At 47.2% G+C, this 22459-nt stretch overlaps 1 pseudogene; it reads left to right on the top strand.

Moving 5' to 3' along the window:
* LOC141198678 (uncharacterized) overlaps positions 1 to 13842 on the top strand; it is a 208436-nt pseudogene extending 194594 nt beyond the window's left edge.
* Positions 13843 to 22459: the final 8617 nt, after the last annotated feature.

Genomic DNA, 22459 nt, shown 5'->3' with positions numbered 1-22459 from the left:
TGTATTAGTCCATCTATACTGACCTCCATCAGGTTGCAAACTGAATATATTTTTTTCTGCATCTACCTCTGAAAAAATATTGGGCTTCTAGCTGTGTGTGGGACTTGTTCTATTAATCCATCTATACAGACCTCCATCAGGTTGCAAACTGAATATATTTTTTTCTGCATCTACCTCTGAAAAAATATTGGGCTTCTAGCTGTGTGTGGGACTTGTTCTATTAATCCATCTATACAGACCTCTATCAGGTTGCAAACTGAATATATTTTTTTCTGCATCTACCTCTGAAAAAATATTGGGCTTCTAGCTGTGTGTGGGACTTGTTCTATTAATCCATCTATACAGACCTCCATCAGGTTGCAAACTGAATATATTTTTTTCTGCATCTACCTCTGAAAAAATATTGGGCTTCTAGCTATGTGTGGGACTTGTTGTATTAGTCCATCTATACTGACCTCCATCAGGTTGCAAACTGAATATATTTTTTTCTGCATCTACCTCTGAAAAAATATTGGGCTTCTAGCTGTGTGTGGGACTTGTTCTATTAATCCATCTATACAGACCTCCATCAGGTTTCAAACTGAATCTATTTTTTTCTGCATCTACCTCTGAAAAAATATTGGGCTTCTAGCTGTGTGTGGGACTTGTTGTATTAGTCCATCTATACTGACCTCCATCAGGTTGCAAACTGAATATATTTTTTTCTGCATCTACCTCTGAAAAAATATTTGGCCTTCTAGCAGTGTGTGGGACTTTCTCTATTAGTCCATCTATACTGACCTCCATCAGGTTGCAAATTAAAAATAATTTTTATCTGCATCTAGCTCTGAAAAAATATTTGGCCTTCTAGCAGTGTGTGGGACTTTCTCTATTAGTCCATCTATACTGACCTCCATCAGGTTGCAAATTAAAAATATTTTTTATCTGCATCTAGCTCTGAAAAAATATTTGGCCTTCTAGCAGTGTGTGGGACTTTCTCTATTAGTCCATCTATACTGACCTCCATCAGGTTGCAAATTGAATATAATTTTTTTCTGCATCTAACCCAGCCAATAGTTTTGGCCTAATACCACAGTTTGGCCACTCAGCTCTGCTCGGTTCCCATCCATTGTTTTTTTGTGCAAACAACTCCAGAGTTGTTAATTAGTTAACCACCAAAATGAGTGGAAAAAGGCCTGCTGCTGGTGGAAAGGGGAATAGGCGTGTTGGGAAGGGGAAAAAAGGTTGTGTCCGTGGGGTAGGTGTTAAAGCAACAGTAACATCTGCAGAAGAAAGACCATCTTCCAGCCACACTAAAATGTCTACTTCTTTTAGCGGACAATGTGATAAGATCCCTTTCTTACGGCCACGCCAATCGCTACAAATTCCAGATGAGGCAAAAAAACAGCAGGTGCTTCAACGGATATCAATTGCTCCTTTAAGTGGGCTCTCCTCCACATCAACTTCAACATCACAAATACTCCAGTCCTCAAAGGTGTCACCCCAATCGCACTTGCTTCCTCACAGCTCCCAAATCTCCAGCTGCCCGTCTGAGTATGAGGTAGAACAGATGGTTGAGTCTGCAGAGCTGTTTACTCATACTATAGCCTGGGAATCAGAGGTCGACTCCAGCGCTTCTGTGAATCCAGACGAGGAAATGATCTGCACTGATGCCCAGAATCTTTATGAGTCAGATCCAGGACCAGACGCAGAAGGTTCTGACCATAATGTAGACCCTCATTCCCAAACTGTAACTCCTGTTGGTGGAGACAATGAGGAAGACGATGATAAGACTCAAATACCTGATTGGAGCGACAACTTTAGTTTTTTGTCAGGGCAGGAACAGGTTGGCTCTGAGGACGATGGGTGTGATAACGCACAGGGTGATGATGATGAGGTTGGAGATCCCACTTACTGTCAACCCACAGTCAGCCAAGAGATGAGGTCAGCAGAGGAGGTGGAGGAAGATGCTAGTGACGACGAGGTCACGTTGCGCCTTCCTGGACAGAGACGTAGTACTGGAAGCACGTCAACAACTGCATCCTCAAACACAACTCTGCCTCTCACCACAAGTCGTGGTGGCTCTTCAGGTCGCATGGGTGCTAAGCCTTGCATAGCCTGGGCATTTTTTCAGATCGATAAAGATGACCCAACTCGTGTTATCTGTAACATTTGTCAGCAAAAGCTAAGTAGAGGCCAAAAAATACATAGTTTGAGTACTTCATGCATGAACCGGCACATGGACATGAAGCATAAGTTGCAGTGGGAAGCTCAGTGTGCTACAATGCGGCCTAGCCGGCCGGGCCAACCACCGTCTGCCATATCTTGTGCATCCGCGGCCTCTTCATCCTCTGTGACTGGGGGGACAGCAGTCACACCTGTTTTGGGGCGCAGACCTGCCACCTCTTTACCCGCAACAGCCAGCGTGATTGGCAGGTCATCATTTTCTTTGGAGGTGGTAACACCAGCTGGTGTTGAGCGCTGTCCGACATCGATAGCACCACCTTTGGATCAAGGCAACCTAACATGTCCGCCTGCATCTTCCTCACAGACCGGCAGTTTGCCGGGGACACCCTTATCAACCCCGTCTAAGCACAATAGCCAGCCCTCGGTCCCTCAGATGTGGACAAGTAAAAGACCATTTCCTCCTAGCCATGAGAAAGCTAAGAGGTTGAATTTCACCATCTGCAAGCTCTTGGCTACAGAAATGCTGCCTTTCCGCCTGGTGGACACAGAGGATTTTCGAGACCTTATGTCCGTCGCAGTGCCCCAGTACCAGATGCCCAGTTGGCACTACTTCTCAAAGAAAGGTGTGCCTGCGCTCCACCAGCATGTCGCACACAACATCACCGCTTCTTTGAGAAACTCTGTGTGTGACAGGGTGCATTTCACCACAGACACTTGGACGAGTAGGCATGGACAGGGGCGTTACATGTCGCTGACTGGGCACTGGGTAACTATGGTGACAGCAGGACAAGGGGCTGCTGTCCAAGTCTTGCCGCCCCCACGAGTTGTGCGTCAATCCTCTTTATCTCAAAGTTCCTCCACTGCTTCTGCCTCCTCAACCTCCTCTCGGTCTTCCACCTGCACCCAAAGCCTGTCTGGTCATGCCACAAGCTTTCTAACTGCGCAGAAGGGATCCTGCACACCTCCTTACTATGCTGGCAGTAGGGCTCAACGTCATCAGGCGGTTTTTACATTGAAATGTCTGGGAAATGTGAGTCACACAGCTGAGGAGTTGTGGTCAGCTCTGGAGAACCAATTTCATGAATGGTTGTCTCCACTGGACCTGAAACCAGGGAAGGCCGTGTGCGACAATGCTGCAAACCTGGGTGCGGCCCTTCGCCGGGGCAATATCACACACGTGCCTTGTATGGCTCACGTGTTGAACCTGGTTGTCCAGCAATTTTTAGCCCACTATCCCAGACTAGATGGCCTTCTGCAGTGGGCACGGTCGCTGTGTGCTCACTTCCGCCGTTCGCATCCCGCAGCTCAGCGACTTACATCTCTACAGAAGTCATTGGGCCTGCCACTTCACCGGCTAAAATGCGATGTGCCTACCCGGTGGAATTCAACTCTGCACATGTTGCAGCGACTGTGGCAGCACCGACAAGCCCTGGTGCAATACGTTCTGACGTATAGCCTGGGCCAACGAGATCCAGAGGTGGGGCAAATCACGCTGGAGGAGTGGTCTCAGATCAGGGACCTATGCACCCTTCTGCACAGTTTTGAAATGGCGACGAAGATGTTTAGTGCTGACGATGCCATTATCAGTATGACTATTCCGGTGATTTACATGCTGGAGCACATGTTAAACAGAATTCGGAGTCAGGTGGTGGCACAAGAGGAGGTGGAGGAAGTAGAGGAGGAGGAGTTGTATGCGGAAGGGCTAACATCTGCAAGGTCCAGACGGTCGGCAGCACCAAGGCGGCAGGCATGTGAGGGTGGGGGAGATGGTTTTACCAGGGCGCATGGTAGCAGCCAAACTAGTGAGGAAGGTGCAGGAGCCCAGGAAGAAGTGGAGGACGAACTGATGGAAGACTCATCAGATGAGGGAGACCTTGATCACATTTCTGTTGTGCGAGGTTGGGGGGAGAGGACAGAGGAAGGAAGCATGATTGTTACCTCGCCACCAACACAACAGGGACTTGGTGCTCCTGGATGCGCAACACACATGAGTGCCTTCTTGCTGCACTACCTGCAACATGACCCTCGAATTGTGAGAATTAGAAATAATCCTGACTACTGGGTTGCCACACTGTTAGATCCCCGGTACAAAAGTAAATTTGCAGAAATTATTCCTGCCATAGAAAGGGATGCACGCATGCAGGAGTATCAGCAGAGACTGTTGCAGAATCTTACATGTGCTTTTCCACAAAATACCAGTGGTGCACGTAGTGAATCTCACAGTTCCAACTTGCCAACCGTGGGACCGTCAAGTGTTCAGCACTCAAACCGTAACAGAACCACAGTATCTGCTGGTAACATCAATTTTGCGGAATCATTTCACCACTTTTTTAGCCCATCCTTTGCAAGGCCACAGGAGACAAGAAGCCTGACACATAGTCAACGCCTAGAGACGATGGTACAGGAGTATCTCCAAGTAAACATTGAAGCCATGACTGTGTCACTGGACCCTTGCTCTTTTTGGGCTTCCAATCTGGATAAATGGCCGGAGCTAGCCACTTACGCCTTGGAGATCTTGTCATGCCCCGCAGCCAGCGTTCTGTCTGAACGTGTGTTCAGCGCTGCTGGTGGTGTGCTGACAGATAAGCGCACGCGGCTCTCCACTGATAATGTAGACAGACTCACGTTCATAAAGATGAACAAATCATGGATCCGAAACGACTTTTCTACCCCTGTGTCATCCTGGGGAGAGTAAAAGCTTGATGATTGGTTAAAATCACCCTACCAACCGTTTTAAGCTTTCAAATTACTAATCATGTTTATCTGTATCTTGGCTGGAAAATAATTTGGGCTTTGTAGCAGTGTGCAGCACTGATTCTATTAGGCCATCTATAATAAGCTCCACCAGATTTAAAATTACTAATCATGTTTATCTGTATCTTGACTGGAAAATAATTTGGGCTTTGTAGCAGTGTGCAGCACTGATCCTATTAGGCCATCTATACTAAAGCTTCACCAGATTTAAAATTAATAATAATTTTTAGCTGCATCTAGCCCGGAAAATAATTTTGGGGCTCCGAGATGCGCAAGACACATAAGTGCCTTCTTGCTGCACTACCTGCAGCATGACCCTCATATTGTCAGAATTCGAAGTAATCATGACTACTGGGTTGTCACACTCTTAGATCCCCAAACTTTTCGATCAACCTTTTCATTTTAATAAAGACCAAAAAAATGGTCATTTTTGAAATTATAAGCATTAGCAGGTTGTTAGAAACTGAAATCAAACAGTTTTCAACTCAAAACTTTATTCTAGGTGATGTTACATTTTCACATAGGACCCCTTGTTCGAAAGGAGCTTCTGAACTCTCTCGTCCATTGAATTTGTCAGGTTTTGGATGGTTTCTGCTTCAATTGTTTTGCATGAGGACAGAATACCCTCCCAGAGCTGTTGCTTAGATGTGAACTGCCTCCCGCCATCATAGACACTCCTTTTAATGATGCTCCAAAGGTTCTGAATGGGGTAGAGGTCAGGGGAGCATGGGGGTCACACCATAAGTTTGTCCCCTTTTATGCCCATATCAGCCAGAGATGCAGATGTTTTATGTGCAGCATGAGATGGTGCATTATCATGCAGAAAAATGATCTTGCTGTGAAATACACGGTTCTTCTTCTTGAACCATGGCAGGAAGTGCTGTTTGAGAAAATCCACATACATTATGGAGTTCATCTTTAGCGCCTTCAGGGATCCTAAAGGGGCCGACAATCTCTCTCCCCATGATTCCAGCCCAAAACATTACTCCACCTCCTCCTTGTTGGCGCTGTAGCCGTGTTTGCGTGGGGTGTCCATCAACCAGCCATCCTCCACTCCATCCATCTGGACCATCGAGCGCTGCACGGCACTCATCCGTGAACAAAACAGTTTTGAAATCAGTCTTCATGTAATGTTTGGCCCACTGGAGCCGTTTCTGCTTGTGTGAAGTGGATAGAGGAGGTCGACAGGATGGCGTATGCACAGCTGCAAACCTCTGAAGGACCCTGCATCTTGTTGTTCGGGGGACGTTGGAGGCACAAGCAGCTTCAAAAACTTGTCTGCTGCTATGACAAGGCTTTTTTGCCGCTGCTCTTTCAACCTGACGTAATTGCCTGTAGGAAAGAGTCCTCAATTTGCCCTTATCAGCACGCACACGTGTGTACTGTGAATCAGCTACATACTTCTTGATTGCCAAGACACTTCATCCTGATCATCGCACAATGTTGATTGTAGTCATGCCTTGACCTAAACACTCCACAATTTGTTGCTTCTCAGCAGCCGACACATCCTTTTTCTTTCCCATTTTGGCAGAAAATGTAGGCTGCTTAATAATGTGAGACAGCCTTCTTAAGTAGTCTTGCCTTTCATTGGACACACCTGCCAAACTAATTAGCACAGGTGTCTGCAATTGCTTACAGTGATATAAAGAGCCCTGACACACATCACCATCAATGAGTTTAACTGACAAACAAACAAATTCTTCCCTTATCACTCCTAAACACTTTTTGCATAATAATTTGGAACGCAGTGTACATGTGCTTTTCCACAAAACACCAGTGGTTCACGTAGTGAATCTTACAGTTCTAACTTGCCAACCGTGGTCTGTATGGAGTTGTTCAATAAAGGGCCCAAAATTAAGATAACATAGATGGGAGAGGTCTCTATGAATAGGAATTCCTAAGTATTTGATACCCTGTGAGGGCCAGGCAAAGGGAAAGTTGGACTGGATGGAATCCTATATGGATTTGGGGAGGGAGACATCGAGGGCCTCAGACTTCGCTGCATTGATTTTAAAATTTGACCATGTAACAAAGTGATCTATTTCAGCCATAACAGCATGGATGGATATATGTGATTGAGTGATATATACTAGGACATCATCAGCAAATAGAGAGCACTTGTACTCGGTGCCTCCCACCTCAATCCACCTAATATTGGGGTTATGGCGAATTGATGAGAGCAGGTGCTCCGTCACTAGGATGTATAAGAGAGGGGACAGAGAACATCCCTGCCTTGTCCCATTGGTGATTGTGAAAGGTGATGAAAATGTTCTGACGCGCCCCCTGGGCCTTGGGACACCCGGAGCCGGACCCTTTTTGGTGGATGCTGGTGGTTGTAGTCTCCGTGGCGGCAACCCGGTTCCGTGGCTCAGGGCGGTCAAACCAGTGGCGGAACTATTTATGTGGTTTTGATGTTTAAATGTCCGACTACGCCACCCGTGGATTGCGGTCAGAGTGAACCGCCGCTCCAGGGCAGACCGCTGAGGCTGGTGTTGTGGGTGCAGCAGAGCGTAGCATAACTCCCCACGGGAGGAGTATAGCCTCAGGGCAGTGTATGCGGAGGATGGGGGTGATGATGCAGGGCAGCAGCAGTAATGACACGGAGTCAGTGATGCAGTCCAGGGCCTTTACTCACAGTTCTTATTATCCAGACCACGTCTGCAGGTAACGGCTGCCCACGTCGTACTGTGCTCACCAGGTGAGGGGCTCAGACAACTCCCAGATAACTTTGGAGTGCTTCACAGGACCCCCTTTGTGTGTCCTTTGTCTGGCCTTTCTTACCAACCCTTCTGTCCGGCTGCCTCGGGCCTCCTCTTGGTAAACTTGGCGCCAGTTTCCCTGACCCTATGTGGTGCCTTCCTAGCGGGTGTAGCGAGGGTCTGCGCCACATAAAATGTCACAGCCTCCTGTTTCTAGCTGAGGGTCGTTTCCTGCCTCCACTAGTTTCGGGGACCGGTCTCCCCCTTTGGCCTGACCCCTCCACGCAGGTGGATTTGGGCGTGCGGTGGCGACTCGCCCGTCCGCACCCCTGAGATCCCTTCGTTCCTCGTTCCTGGAGCCTTCTCCGCTCCTCTTCCTTCCTTCTCCCTCTTCCAGGCCTGGGCCTCTGTTACTAGGCCCGCCTCCGGAGCAGAGCTCATGCAGAGCCCCTGCTCCCTGCCACTTCTGCTCAGACTTCTCTGCACTGAACTAAGATGGTGCCCACCTTTTATACTCCCTTCTCAATGCACCCAGGAACTGCTTCCTCCCTGCTCCTGCACTACAGGGTTCCCCTTCCTCGGTGTTCCCTCCCCCCACTCCAGCCAGGGACAGGGACTGTCGTGCCCATCTCAGGGGCATATTGGTCGCCCTGCCCCACGGCAATGTGGTGTAATGCATGCAGGTGTCGGGTCCTGATCCACACTACATCCTTACCTGAGAGTGAGATATCACACCTCTGGGTGAGGTGCAATACCTCTGTAGCAACCGAGCCCTCAAGGTGCTACAGTTCCATTTATCTTCAGCCTAGGTGACGTATTGCGATACAGGGCCGTGATTTTGGCTATAAAAGGGTCCCCTAGACCCCTACCCCAAGCTTTTTAAGAGAATCATATATGGCGTGCCAGGAGACTCTATGGAATGCTTTCTCAGCATCCAACGAGAGTATCTAATTACAAATTTTTAACTGCATCTAGCCCAGGAAATACTTTGTGCCTAGTAGCAGGGTCTGCTAGTCAGCGGATTATCCCGGCTGTTAAGCAAGCTACACCACCTGTAGTTTGGACACTTCATTTTTTCAAAGGAAATGCTTCGGGACCACGGGATACTCAGTGAAGAGCATCAGGAGGCACCCCAAGGCATAGGGGCTCGGACTGGCAGTAGGATGCCTTGCGGTGGACAGCCGAGCTCGATCCTTATAAAAGCTTTTTAACTGCAGCAGCTTTAGTGGACGCTACTGGAGCTGGAATTACGCGGCTGCTGGCATGAGACTTGCCCTCCAATAGATCCTTGTAAATGGATTTAAAGTGTATTTATTCAAATTAGAGAGACAATTTAAATTAAAAAGCTTAGAGCTGCCTCCACCACAGGGGGGCTCGCTCGACCCACCAGCGGACAGGCACCAGTATTGGGAGAGGGGGGCTGGCTGTCAGGGTTCACCGCGGCTCTGGCACAAACCCGGCGACACGGAGGTGGCACGGGCAGGAGCGGACTGAACGTGTCGGCTTCTCACTTTTTGGATTTTAGAAGGGCATGACATGCCTATATCTGTGTCTCCCCCTCCTTTTACTCCTCCACCTCTTTTCTTTTCGCATGACTATATGTACTTGTCACTTTTCCATGTGTTAGTTGTGTCTTCTGAGCAGTTTGTCAGCTTTTGGACACCTTTGAAGGTGTTTTCTATGTGTTTCTATGTGTTTTTGTTTGCCTGCCATTGGTTTTAACGGTGTTCGAAGGTGTTCGACGAACAGTTCGACGAACAGTTCGGCGAACACACGGGTGTTCGACGAACCGAACTCGAACACTACGGGGGTGGCTCAACACTAGTAGCTATCTACTCCATTTTCCAGATCCCAAGGATTTCTTGGCTCATCATTCTTTAACCCCTCTACATGGATCTGGACATAGACAGAGACCCCCTAAGCTTGGAACACGGTGTTACCTGGTGTTCTGTGGAGTGAGATGGGAAGAAGAATAGTCAGGTAGCCGGGTCAGAACCAGGAGGGCAGAGAAAATACAAAATCAGAAGACACAAGAGTAGTCAGTAAACGGGCCGAGGTCACAACAGGAAACAAATACACAAGCTGGGAGCTGAGCACAGAGGACTGAACCAGAGGAGGACAAGGCTGTATCTGGCAGCTTCCGGCAATATGCTTCCAGCTTTAGTAGGGTGTGGTGCTTTCCAAATGGCTGAAGTAGGGAGCAGATTACTCCAGCTGGCCAGCACACACCCCCATACTGCCAGACTGGATGGTACTACAGGTCCCAGGCAACCTAATCTTAGTGGCTGGACAGAGCCTGTGCCGCCCAGAGCTTCTGGTTCTGACGTCTCCTCCATCACCAGCGCCGCCTGCAGGATGAATAAGGCGGCTCCTGGCGAGAGAAGCTGACATTGCAGGAGCAGATCCCAGAGGAGATGGGACCCACCATTTACAGAAACCCTAATGTGACCAAATTGCAGAAAACCAGAGCAGTAGAAAACCCCATAAAGTGACTCCATTTTGGAAATTATAACCCTCAGTGAAATAATCTATAGGAGTAGTGACTATTTTGACTCCACAGGCACTTTCCGGAAATTAGCATGCAGTGGATGTTGGAGAGTGAAAATTGCAAATATATAATTTCATTACCCAACACATAGTGCCCAGATTGTGCTCCAGGAGACACACATCATCAATTAAGTGGGTTCTTCTCACTATAGTAATGTCAAATACATGGAGGCTAAATGTGGTTTGGGCGCACTGCAAGGCTCAGAAGCGAGGGGGAGATCTGACTTTGGGAGAGCGGATATTGCTGGATTGGTTTATGGAAGCCATGTTGCTTTTCAAGAGCCTTTCAGCCACTAATAATGTGGAAACCTCTGGTTTTCCATTGACAGATGATGGACCTGAGTGGGGACTTGTTTTTTGTGAGATGAGTAGAAGTTTTTATTGATATTATTTTCACCTACATAACATTGTTTGGTGGCTTTTTATTCCATATTTAGGAGACAGAAGTAACAAACAGTTGAACACTACGATCCACTGGTTCATCCTATGAGGTTTTCTATTAGACTGTGAACTGTTATTGTCTTGGTGAATAATGACGGCTAACATAGGGCAAAATAAAAAAAAATCACAGAAAAAGATACAGCCTTACTAACACTAAATCATATAACAAATGCACTAGCAGGATGCCGCAGACCCCCATGATAAAGGCGGGGGGGGGCAGCGCTGGTGCAAAATACTGGTGGAGCAACCACTCACAAACCTACCAATTCATGGGGGGGGTGGTTGCCTAGTATTAAAGATGCACACAGATGAAGCTTGTTTAGGACGCCAGTCACACAGGTAGGTGTGATGCACAGTGTCTGGCGTAGCCTATTGATGATGCTCATACTATTAGATCAGGAGAGCTGCCCAGCACTATATAAGTGCACCCCACATGGACAGACACCCCAGCACACCCAACCAACACTAAAATGCTAATGCATTTGTTATCTGATTTGGTGTTAGTAAGGCTGTGTGCCCACGATGCGTTTTTAATGCGTTTCTGCAGCTGCGGAAACGCATTAAAAACGCATGGTAGAAGGGCAGCAATGTTCCCCAATGATAATCCACATGTGCTGTACACATGCTACGGAAATTTCCGCTGCGGATTATCATTGCGGAAAAAAACGCAGCACTACCAATTATTTTGCGGAAATGCTGCGTTTTCGCCGCCATTTACTTGCATTAGAACGCGCCAATTCCGCAAGACTGCATCTGTACTTGCGTAATTGGCGCGTTCTAATGTGCGGATGGTACCCGGGTGTAGAGGAGAGGAGAGTCTCATCCACACCCAGGTACCATTAAAAAATCTGTAAAAAAAAGAGTAAAATAAAAAATAAATGTATATTTACCTTCTGGCGGCCCGCGCTGCGCTCCTACTTGCTTCCCGGCACTTTGCAGTGGATTGAAGGACCTGCTCTGACGTCAGAGTTATGTGACGGGTCACGCGACGCTGACGTCGGCAGGTCTTTCAATCCATCGCTGCCGGCACCGAGCAAAGCAAGCCAGCGCGGGCCATCGGAGGGTAAGTATAGATTTATTTTTTTATTTTTAACCACTCTCTCGGGTCACACTATATAAATCCATGCAGTTTGCATGGATTTATATAGTGTGACCTAGTTGTCACAAGCACTTTCCAAGTGATGCTAAGTGATGCTGAGTTCACACGATGCGTTTTTCATACGTTTCCGCGGCGTTTTTGCAGCTGCATAAACGCCGCGGAAACGCATGAAAAACGCATAGTAGAAGGGCAGCAATGTTCCCCAATTGAAATCCGCATGTGCTGTGCCCATGATGAGGATTTTTCCGCAGCATAAACGCTGCGCTCAAAAATCCGCAGCATGTCAATTAATTTTGCGGAAAAGCTGCTTTTCTGGCGCCATTGACTTGCATTAGACCGCATGGAATCCGCATCACTGTATATGTTGATGTGCTTTTCATGCGGTCTAATGTGCGGATGATACCCGGGCGTGGATGAGAGGACTCTCATCCAGACTCAGGTATCATTAAAAAAAAAAGAATAAAATAAAAAAATATATATATACTTACCTTCTGACGGCCCGCGCAGCACTCCTGCTTGGTTCCCCGCACTTCGTGGTTGAATGAAGAAGGACCTTCGCTGACGTCAGAGTCATGTGACGGGTCACGTGACGCTGACGTCGGCAGGTCCTTCAGTCTTCACTGCCGGTAGCCGGGACCGAGCGAAGCAGCACACCGGGGGCCATCAGAGGGTAAAGTATATATTTATTTTTTATTTTTTGACATTCACACACTATATAAATCCATGCCGGCTGCATGGATTTATATAGTGTGAAGTTGACAAGCACTTTCCAAGTGATGCTAAAATCGCTTGGGAAGCGCTTGTCAACCCGCATGCGGAAATGAAAGTGAAGACCGCTTCATTTCCGCATGTCCCTGTCAGGAAACCGCATGTACAATCCGCATGCGTTTTTTCCTGCCAGAGAGATGCAGAAACGCTCAGGAAAAAATCCTGAGCATTTCTGCATCGTGTGCACATACCCTAAGGCTGATTTTTTCTGTGATATGTTTTCTTGGTAAATAATGATACTTTTACATAAAGTACATTTTTACGGAGAGTTTAAGTAGAAATATTCAACAATATAAATTTTAAGGATATTTTATTCATAAATAATAATTGGTTTTATTCTTGGCAGATGACTGTACCAGGAGATCAGAGGGACAGCTGACATCTTAAATTTTTAAATCTGTTGATCTTGAGATCCCACAGGATACAATTGAAGTGAATGCCATTACTCCAGATATACCATCATCCCTTCACAGCAAAGATCTGTCATCTGATCCTATGAAACAGGTCCTGTCTTCTGATTCATTACCGACTACTAAGGAAAATCAAAGTCACAAAATAAGCATTAAAAAGCCAGCTGCTCCTAAAGCTAAGAAGCCATTTTCATGTTCAGAATGTGGAAATAGTTTTTTCCTTGAAAAGTCTTTTCTTAAACATCAAAGAATTCACACAGCAGAGAATAGATTTTTTTGTTTTAAGTGTGGGAAATGTTTTAACCAGAAATCAAATCTTGTTAATCACCAGAGAAGTCACAAGCAGAAGAAGCCATTTACTTGTTCAGAATGTGGAAAATGTTTTACAAATAATTCAAGTTTAATCAGACATCACCGAACTCACACAGAGGAGAAGCCTTTTTCCTGTTCAGAATGTGGGAAATGTTTTAAACAGAAAGTGCATCTTGATAACCATCAGACAATTCACACAGGAGAGAAGCCATTTTCTTGTTCAGATTGTGGAAAATATTTCACATTGAAGTCAAGTTTTATCAGACATTATATAACTCACACAGGGAAGAAGCCTTTTTCCTGTTCAGAATGTGGAAAATGTTTTAGCCAGAAATCAGATTTGGATAAGCACCAGAGAACTCACACAGGGGAGAAACCTTTTTCCTGTTCAGAATGTGGGAAAAGTTTTAGCCAGAAATCAGCTTTGATTAAGCACCAGAGAACTCACACAGGGGAGAAGCCTTTTTCCTGTTAAGAATGTGGGAAATGTTTTAACGATAATTCAGATTTTATTAAGCACCAGAGAACTCACACAGGGGAGAAGTCTTTTTTCTGTTCAGAATGTGGGAAATGTTTTGTGAAGAAATCATCACTTCTTAGTCACCAAAGTGCTCACACAGACGAGAAGCCATTTTCATGTTCTTAATGTGGGAAATGTTTTACATGGAAATCAACTCTTAATAAACTTCAGAGAAGTCACACAGGGGAGAAGCCTTTTTCATTTTTAACTGAAAATTGTATCTTCATAAAGAGGTTGTCCACTACTAGGACAACTCCTTCTCATTCCTCATGTTTGGCATTGTTAAAATAAAAACACTCATACGCACCTCCCGTTCTGGTGCCGTTCCATTGGTGTCACAACTCGCGTTCCCGGGGCTCACATAAGGTTGTTACATCACACAATCCTGCTCCCAATCAACGCCGCCGTTGGACGTATTGAACATCAACAGGAAGGCCATGGCATGGACATAGCACTGAGAGAATGCACACACTGAGAGCACTCTCTTCAGACTATGTTCCTGGGGGAATTATAAGCAATTTACAGCCTCAAACATGACTTACGATATGGGAAAGGAGGAAGAGATCCGAGGTTAGTCTGAGGTCCTCCACCTCCGTCAGCATGTCTGGTATGCAGTGTTTCTTATTGAAAGTCTTATCATTCTGCTCTGGAGCTATTACTGCCTCATCTCAGCTTAGAAAAGGAAGCAGTCTTAACCCTCATGATGCCAGACAGCTCAGGCCTGTAAGTCCTGCGCCAACTTCTCTCAATGTAGGCCTCACAGGAAAACAGCTCCACAAATCTCCCTGTACTCTCACCAAAGCCCACATACTGAGCAGTGCTTGCTTCACAGGGAAATTTACTCCCCACCCTGAGCCACAGGGGATTCTGATATGGAGAACGCTATAATTGATTTTTTATTTCATATTGTGCGTCTATCCCTACTAAACAATAGATAGAGCAATATATACAAACGCTGGAGACCACATAAAAAACTGAAATACGTCCCCTCACTTCTAGCCTGTCACAGCTTACTGACAAGGTACAGAGATTAGAGGATGATGTCGTGCAAGTTGTGGGCCATCAAAATGCTCAGAAACAAACACTCGATCTTCACAGCCAGCAAATAAACGATCTGATTAATATGGTTGATGACCAAGAAAATCACAATAATATCCGGATAAGGTGTATACCTGAAAGCATCAATGCACAAGCGATCATGCCAACACTATAGACATTATTCAATAATATCCTTGGTGACCCTATTGATAAGGAGCTGAAGACTGACAGGGCGCACCGTACATTAGGCAATCATGGCCCAGATCCTGAGCGTCCAAGGGACATTATCTGTCACATACATTTTTTTCAACGTAAGAGAGGCCATTGTGAGGAAAGCAGGGGTGTTGGGTAGTGATGAGCGAGCACTAAAATGCTCTGGTACTCGTTGCTCGGGTCGAGCAAATTGGAATACTCGGGTGCTCTTCCCGAGCAATGAGCCCAATGTAAGTCTATGGGAAACTCGAGCATTTTTCAGGCTGCTACCCCCGGCGGTCTGCAGAGGGCCTAAAAATTGCCCAAATCGATGGGAACAGTGCTCAAATGACATGGGGACAGCATGGGGAAGACCCCTGGAAGCATTTCTGACTCCCAGATCACTGCTGTCAACATCGTTGTCAGAGTATTAAGGCACTTTTACGGACTCACCATAAAACATACAAAAACAAAACCAAAATGGATTTTCCTGGGAAATATGTTAAGGAACATCCTTTCCAGGGTAATGACTTGTATAGAAGGCAAAATAAATAACCAAAAACAAAAATACTCCTCCACACCTTGGGCTATGCTCACACGTAGCGTTTTTGATGCTTTTTTGCTTTCAACCAAGACAAATGCATTCACCAGGAAATTTCATTTTAACATTTTGCAACCTTATGTGGCCATGTGGTGTGTGACACATCATCACACACATGCATACAGTGCTGAAAAGACATGGGAACACCATGGGGAAGCATCTCTGGAAGCATCGCTGACTCCCAGGTCACTGCCTAAAAGTGTGTCCATAATAAGTGATCCTTGGCGCATGCGAACCTGTCATTGCGGACTTGCAACAATCACCGTCCACGTCCTTGTCCCACTGCAGCGTTCAGTTGTCCCTACCCCATTCCTTGGAATGCAAGTGCAAGTATGCAGGCAGCCACCCACCCACAGGCTGCAATACTATACTGCCAAATTTTTGACAGCTGCTGGCACTTGAAATGTGGCCTTTTAGGCTCGTGGAGGCGGAAGCTTTTCATAACCTCATGCTGGCGACAGCCGGGTGTCCATACTCTGTCCCCAGCCGCCCTATATTTCCCGGTATTGCCTCCGCCTTCCACTAGCACGGGTCCCACAACATTACCCGTGCCCTCCCCAGTGCACTTATAGGAAGGACCGCCTAACCACAAACAAGTGGACAGGTGAATGTGGCCAGGGACGGTACGGAGCCAGTCCACAACTTTTTTTGCTGACAGTTGTATTTAGCTTGGTGAAAGGACTGGCATAGAGGGAAACCCTATCTACCCTGCGTGTCATTTCTCACAGGAAGTCCTGTAAAGCTGCTTTCACTTGAAATGTGGCCTTTTAGGCGGAAGCTTTTCACAACCACATGCCTCGTGTCCATACTCGGTCCCCAGCCGTCACTATTTCTCCCGGTGTTGTCTTCGTCTTCTACAAGCGCTGGTCCCTGAACATTACTGCTGGTACTTTTCTGTGGTAATTTGCTTGCCTCCTACCAGCCTGGAATATTTCCAGCAAACTATGGTACGACACTGTGGTATTAGCACTGCCCCCAGTACCAGTAGCGAAGCCATCTCCAATTTCCTTTTCAGGAATTTTATTTGGTAGACTGAGTGGCTGCCCAAATACATTTTCTCACAAAGGAGCTGAAGATAGAGTGGCAGTAGGTTCAAGTTTCTCCAGCCTGTTAGATATTAGAGGGTGAATGGCAGCACATTGGATCAGTGGTTAGCAGTGAAGACTTGCAGCACTGGGATCATGGGTTCAAATCCCAGCAAGGACAACATCTGCAAGGACTTTGTATGCTCTCCCCGTGTTTGTGTGTGTTTTCTCCTCGGTAAAAAAGCAGCCATAGAGTGTCCAGGAACCTTTCCACACACTTTTCTAAGCCAGGACTGCTTCTTGGCTGGGTTGGACGGTCCCACCAGAGAATCCTCTGGTATGCTTTGGCTTCTACCTCAGGAGAGTTCATGATAGCGCTAACTTTGCAGCTGCTATGGGGCTCTTGAGCGGGGGAGAAAGGTTAGCCCTCAGAATCAAATCCTCTGGTGGGCACAATGTTTTTCAATCTAAAACAGCTTCTCAGTGGGAGTTGTATTTTACCACAGCCATATTCTTTAGCTCGGTGAAAGGACTAGCATAGAGGGAAACCGTATCTACCCCGGCTGTCATTTCTCCGTCACCAGGTTCCGCCCATTGTCACACACGACCATGCCTGGCTGTATGTTCAGCGGTGATAGCCACAGATCAGGCTGCTGTGTTACAGCTTTCAACAACTCTGCAGCGCTGGGCAGTTTCTCAATTAAGCATGTTAGCTTCAGCACAGCTTGTTGCCGCTTGGCCAAGGCAGTGCTGTCAGCTTGTGACGGATGTGGTCATTTCGGAGATGGAGGAAGAGGTGCATGAGCTGAACAATGTGATTACATTGTTGTTAAATTGGTGACGCTGTTTTTTATACTAAAGAAAGATCCTATTGTTTTGTTTTTTTTACGTTTTTTTTTAAGACAATTCATTCACCGGGAAATGTCATTTTAACATTTTACAACCTTATCTGGCAATGTGGTGTGTGACACATCATCAGACACATCCTGTTTTATTTATGATAGAGGGACTCTGAAAGTCATAAAGCCTATTTTTATAGGGACATCAGACGGCCCTTACTATTCTTAAAAGGCCAGCAGTCGGCCCTAGCTATTGTTAGAGAGACATCAGCCGGCTATGCTTTGTTGTTCCCATTATTAACAAGTGGGTCTAATATACTGCTATTGCGTATCCAGTGACTGCAAGGGCTGCTAAAAATTTGGACGCAACCCAATACCCCTTTGAAGAGACATAGAGGAGGGTCTCAGTAAAAAAAATGTTCTCATTATAAAGGAGCGGGTCTCCTATAGTGGTAATGCCCATGCTGTGACTGCAAGGGCTGCCAAAATTTGGGAAAAACCTCACTAAGAATTTAAAGACACATGGAGCAGGACCACAGTGATGACAAATTCCCATTAGAAAGGAGATAGTCTGCTATACAGTAATACGGTATGCAGTGAGTCCAACGTCTGACCAATTTTAGTAAAAACACCACTAAGAATTTAAAGACACATGGAGCAGGGCCACAGTGATGACAAATTCCCATTAGAAAGGAGATAGTCTGCTATACAGTTATAGGGTATGCAGTGAGTCCAACGGCTGACCAATTTTAGGAAAAACCCCACTAAGAATTTAAAGACACAAGGAGCAGGGCCACAGTAACAAGTACGACATGTTCCCATTAGAAAGGAGAGAGTCTGCTATACAGTTATAGGGTATGCAGTGAGTCCAACGGCTGACCAATTTTAGGAAAAACCCCACTAAGAATTTAAAGACACATGGAGGAAGGCCACAGTAACAAGGTACGACATGTTCCCATTACAAAGGAGAGGGTCTGCTATACAGTTATAGGGTATGCAGTGAGTCCAACGGCTGACCAATTTTAGGAAAAACCCCACTAAGAATTTAAAGACACACAGAGCAGGGCCACAGTAACAAGGTACGACATTTTCCCATTAGAAAGGAGAGAGTCTGCTATACAGTTATAGGGTATGCAGTGAGTCCAACGGCTGACCAATTTCAGGAAAAACCCCACTAAGAATTTAAAGACACATATAGCAGGGCCACAGTAATGACTAATTCCCATTAGAAAGGAGAGAGCCTCCTATAGTGTTGGCCTATGCAGTGAATGCAAGGGCTGCCAAAAATTTTGAGGCACTTCAATGCCCCTTGGAAGAGACATGGAGGAGGGCCTCATAAAAAAATGTTCCCATTAGAAAGGAGCGGGCCTCCTATACTTGTAATGCCCATGCACTAAGTGTATGGGCTGACAAACATTTACCCCTGGGGGGGGTATACATGAACATACTGTATATAAAAAAAATTTACGGGCATCATAAACACCCTTTAAAAAAATTATGTGGGTGTTGCATCACAGACCACGGTCACCCTGGTGATATGGTGGTGGAGGATGAGGAGAAGGAGGAGGACAAGAGCAAATAGCCAATATCAGGAAGCGTATACCCATGAGTGGGTGTGAAAAGGTGCATGGGAATACACCTCCCAAGAAAAGACACTGGATTTGAGTTTATGTTACGCTGCTATCATTCGGTGGTGTTGAGAAGTCTGGCCCAATGCAGCCCTTGTTCATTTTTATAAGAGTCAGCCTGTCAGCATTTTCAGTTGACAGGCGGATGCGCTTATCAGTTATAATTCCACCAGCAGCACTAAAAACCCGCTCTGATAAATTGCTGGCGGCAGGGCAGGCCAGGACCTCCTACGCTTAGAGAGCCAGTTCATTCCACGTATCCAGCTTGGATACCCAATAATTATAAGGCACAGCGGAATAACGGAGGACGTTGGTACGGTCGGCAAGGTACTCCCTCACCATCTTCCCAAACTTTGTACTCCTTGTGAGAGTACCCCGTGCCTCAGGGGCTGTCCAATGGGAGGGTCTGAGAAAACTCGCCCAGAACTTTGACAGTGTTCCCCTGCCTCTGCTGGATTGAAGTTGTGTCTCTCTCGCCTGTACTCCTTGGTTGTCCAACTAAGTGTGCCCTCTGCCGCCAGCGTTTTCAGATGGGCATTTTTTTAATAGTTCCGCAACAAGGGCCTTCTGTTAGTGCCCCATTTTTGTACACCTGTCCGCCTCAGGAATAAGAGAGGAGAAAATTCTCCTTGTAGCGTGGGTCTATAAGTGTCACCAACCAGTAATGACTGTCACCCAAAATTTTGAGAACGTGAGGGTCATGGGAAAGGCAGCGTAACATAAACTCAGCCATATGTGCCAGACTACTAACAGGCAAGACTTCCGTGTCCTCACCAAGAGGATGACTGACCATGCTCTCCTCCTCCTCCTCCTCTCTGTCCTCTGGCCATCCACGCTGAACAGACGGTATGACAGCTGTGCAAGTAGTAGCGTCTATAGTGCATGAAACTAGCTCCTGTCCTTCCTCCTCCTCCTCCTGTTCCTCATTGTCACCCAATCCACGTTGGGATGAGATGAGGCTTGGCTGTGTGTAATCAACCTGTATGGTTCCTTGCTCCATCTCATCGTGCTCCGCCTGCAATGCATCCTCTTTGATTGTGAGCAGAGAGCATTTCAGAAGACAGAGAAGCGGGATGGTGATGCTAATTATGGCGTCATCGCCGCTCACCATCTTGGTGGAGTCCTCAAAGTTTTGGAGGATGGTACATATGTATGACATCCATATCCACTCCTGAGGTCTTATGTGTAGAGTCTGAACTGAATACCGATGGCCTTGTTGATGCTGGTACTCAACAACTGCCCTCTTCTGCTCACAAATCCTTCCCAACATCTGCAGTGTAGAGTTCCTACGCGTGGGGACATCACACACCAGTCTGTGAGCCGGAAGCTGCAAGCGCTGCTGAAACACTGCAAGGGCGGCAGAAGCTGTAGCTGACTTTCTAAAATAGGCACACAGGCGGCGTACTTTAACAAGCAGATCCGGCAGCTCCGGGTAGGATTTGAGAAACCGCTGAACCACGAGGTTAAGCACATGGGCCAGGCATGGTACGTGTGTGAGCTCGCCTCCCCTCAGAGCCGCCACCAGGTTCCGGCCATTGTCACAAACGACCATGCCTGGCTGTAGGTTCAGCGGTGTGAGCCCCAGATCTGCCTGCTCTTTCAGAGCTCTCCACAACTATTCAGCATTGTGTGGTTTTTCACCTAAGCATATTATCTTCAGCACAGCCTGTTGCCGCTTGGCCGAGGCAGTGCTGCAGTGTTTCCAGCTTGTGACTGATGTGGTAATTTCGGAGATGGAGGCTGAAGAGGAGGAGGAGGATGAGGTGCAGGAGCTGTAGACCATGGGGGAAACCCTGATTGACCTAGGGCCCGCAATCCTTGGCGTCGGGAGGACGTGTTCCGTCACAAGGTCTGACTGGGTCCCGGCTTCCACTATGTTAACCCAGTGTGCCGTCAGCGAGATATGCCATCCCTGCCCACAAGCACTTGTCCATGTGTCCGTGGTTAGGTGGACTTTACCGGTAACTGCATTGTTGAGAGCACGGCTAATATTTTGGAACACGTGCTTGTGTAATGTGGGACCGCACACCGGGAGAAATGGTGGCAGCTGGGGACCGAGTACCGAGGGACGGCCGCCGCCATCAGGTTGCGGAATGCTTCCGTGTCCACCAGCCTAAAAGGCAACATTTCGAGCGCAAGCAGTCGTGAAATGTGAGAATTTAGTAGTGTGGCCTGTGGGGCGTTGGCTGCATATTTGCTCTTGCGTTCCAAGGACTGGGGTATGGACAACTGAACTCTGCGCTGGGACAAGGACATGGACATGTTTCCTGATGCTTCTACTTGAGAGTGTGCAACGACAGGTGCAGGGCAGGAGGCGTCTTCGCATGCACCACGGACAGGGGATTGGCTTGCATGCACAACAGCAGAAGAAGCAATGGTGCCACCCGCAGACACTGTTCCTGGACCCTGGGGTTCGGCCCACAAAGTTGGGTGCTTTGCTGCCATGTGCCTGATCATGCTGGTGGAGGTCAGGCTGGTCGTTTTGCCACCCATGCTGATGCTGGCTTGGGAGGTGGTGCAAATGGCCTTTTTGGGGTTATCGGCAGAGTCTTTAAAAAACAACCAGACTCGGGAAGACCTAACAGCTGTACTGACAACTTCCTTCGTTTTGGTGTTACGGGGAACGGTTGCCTGCCTTCTGTCTGCGGCCACCACACTACTTCTTCCTGCCTGTTGGGGTGCTCTGCCTCCCTCCCCCTGTGTGCTGCTATTCTCGCTCTGCATGTCCTCCTGCCAAGTTGGGTCAGTTACTATATCATCCACCACCTCGTCTTTCACTTCCGCACCCTGGTCCTCCTGACTTTCTGGCAATTGTGTCTCATCATTGTCCACCTCTTGTGACAGTTTCCCACTGTCGCCTTCGTGTGACCGTGGCTGCTCAAATATTTGGGCATCGCTACACGCGATCTCTTCTTGCCCCGCTTCAAGTGGATCGGGCGAGAGGCCCAAATCTATAAATGGAAAAGTGAACAGCTCTTCAGAGTGTCCAAGTGTGGGATCAGTTGTCTCTGGGTACTCGGCATGGTGGGAGGAAGGAGGATCAGGGTGAGGAATATGCCGTCCAGGCTCACGGCTACTGAGACTTGACCGTGTGGAAGACAGGGTGGTGGTGGTGGCTAATTGACTGGAAGCATTATCCGCTATCCAACCAACAACCTTTTGACACTGCTCTGGGTTCAATAGTCTCTGGGTTCAATAGTGGTGTGCTGCGGTCCCCTAGAAATTGGGACGGGAAGGTCAGACGAGAAGATGTGGGTGTTTGTTGTGGCACAATTTCGGCTTGCCCACGGCCTTGTCCTCTGCCTCTGCATGCACCATTACCATCACGTCCAGTTCCCCGTCCCTTGCCACGTGCCTTGCCCATTTTAAATGGAGGACAGTATCTTCCACGCTCACTACATATGACTGAGTTTGGAGCAA

The sequence above is a fragment of the Phyllobates terribilis genome, unplaced genomic scaffold (assembly GCF_046119375.1).
Source record: "Phyllobates terribilis strain yellow unplaced genomic scaffold, ASM4611937v1 Scaffold_99__1_contigs__length_5935540, whole genome shotgun sequence".
Lineage (NCBI taxonomy): Eukaryota > Metazoa > Chordata > Amphibia > Anura > Dendrobatidae > Phyllobates > Phyllobates terribilis.
The sequence above is the reverse complement of the archived record's forward strand: the minus strand, read 5'-3'. Positions and strand labels throughout refer to the sequence as shown.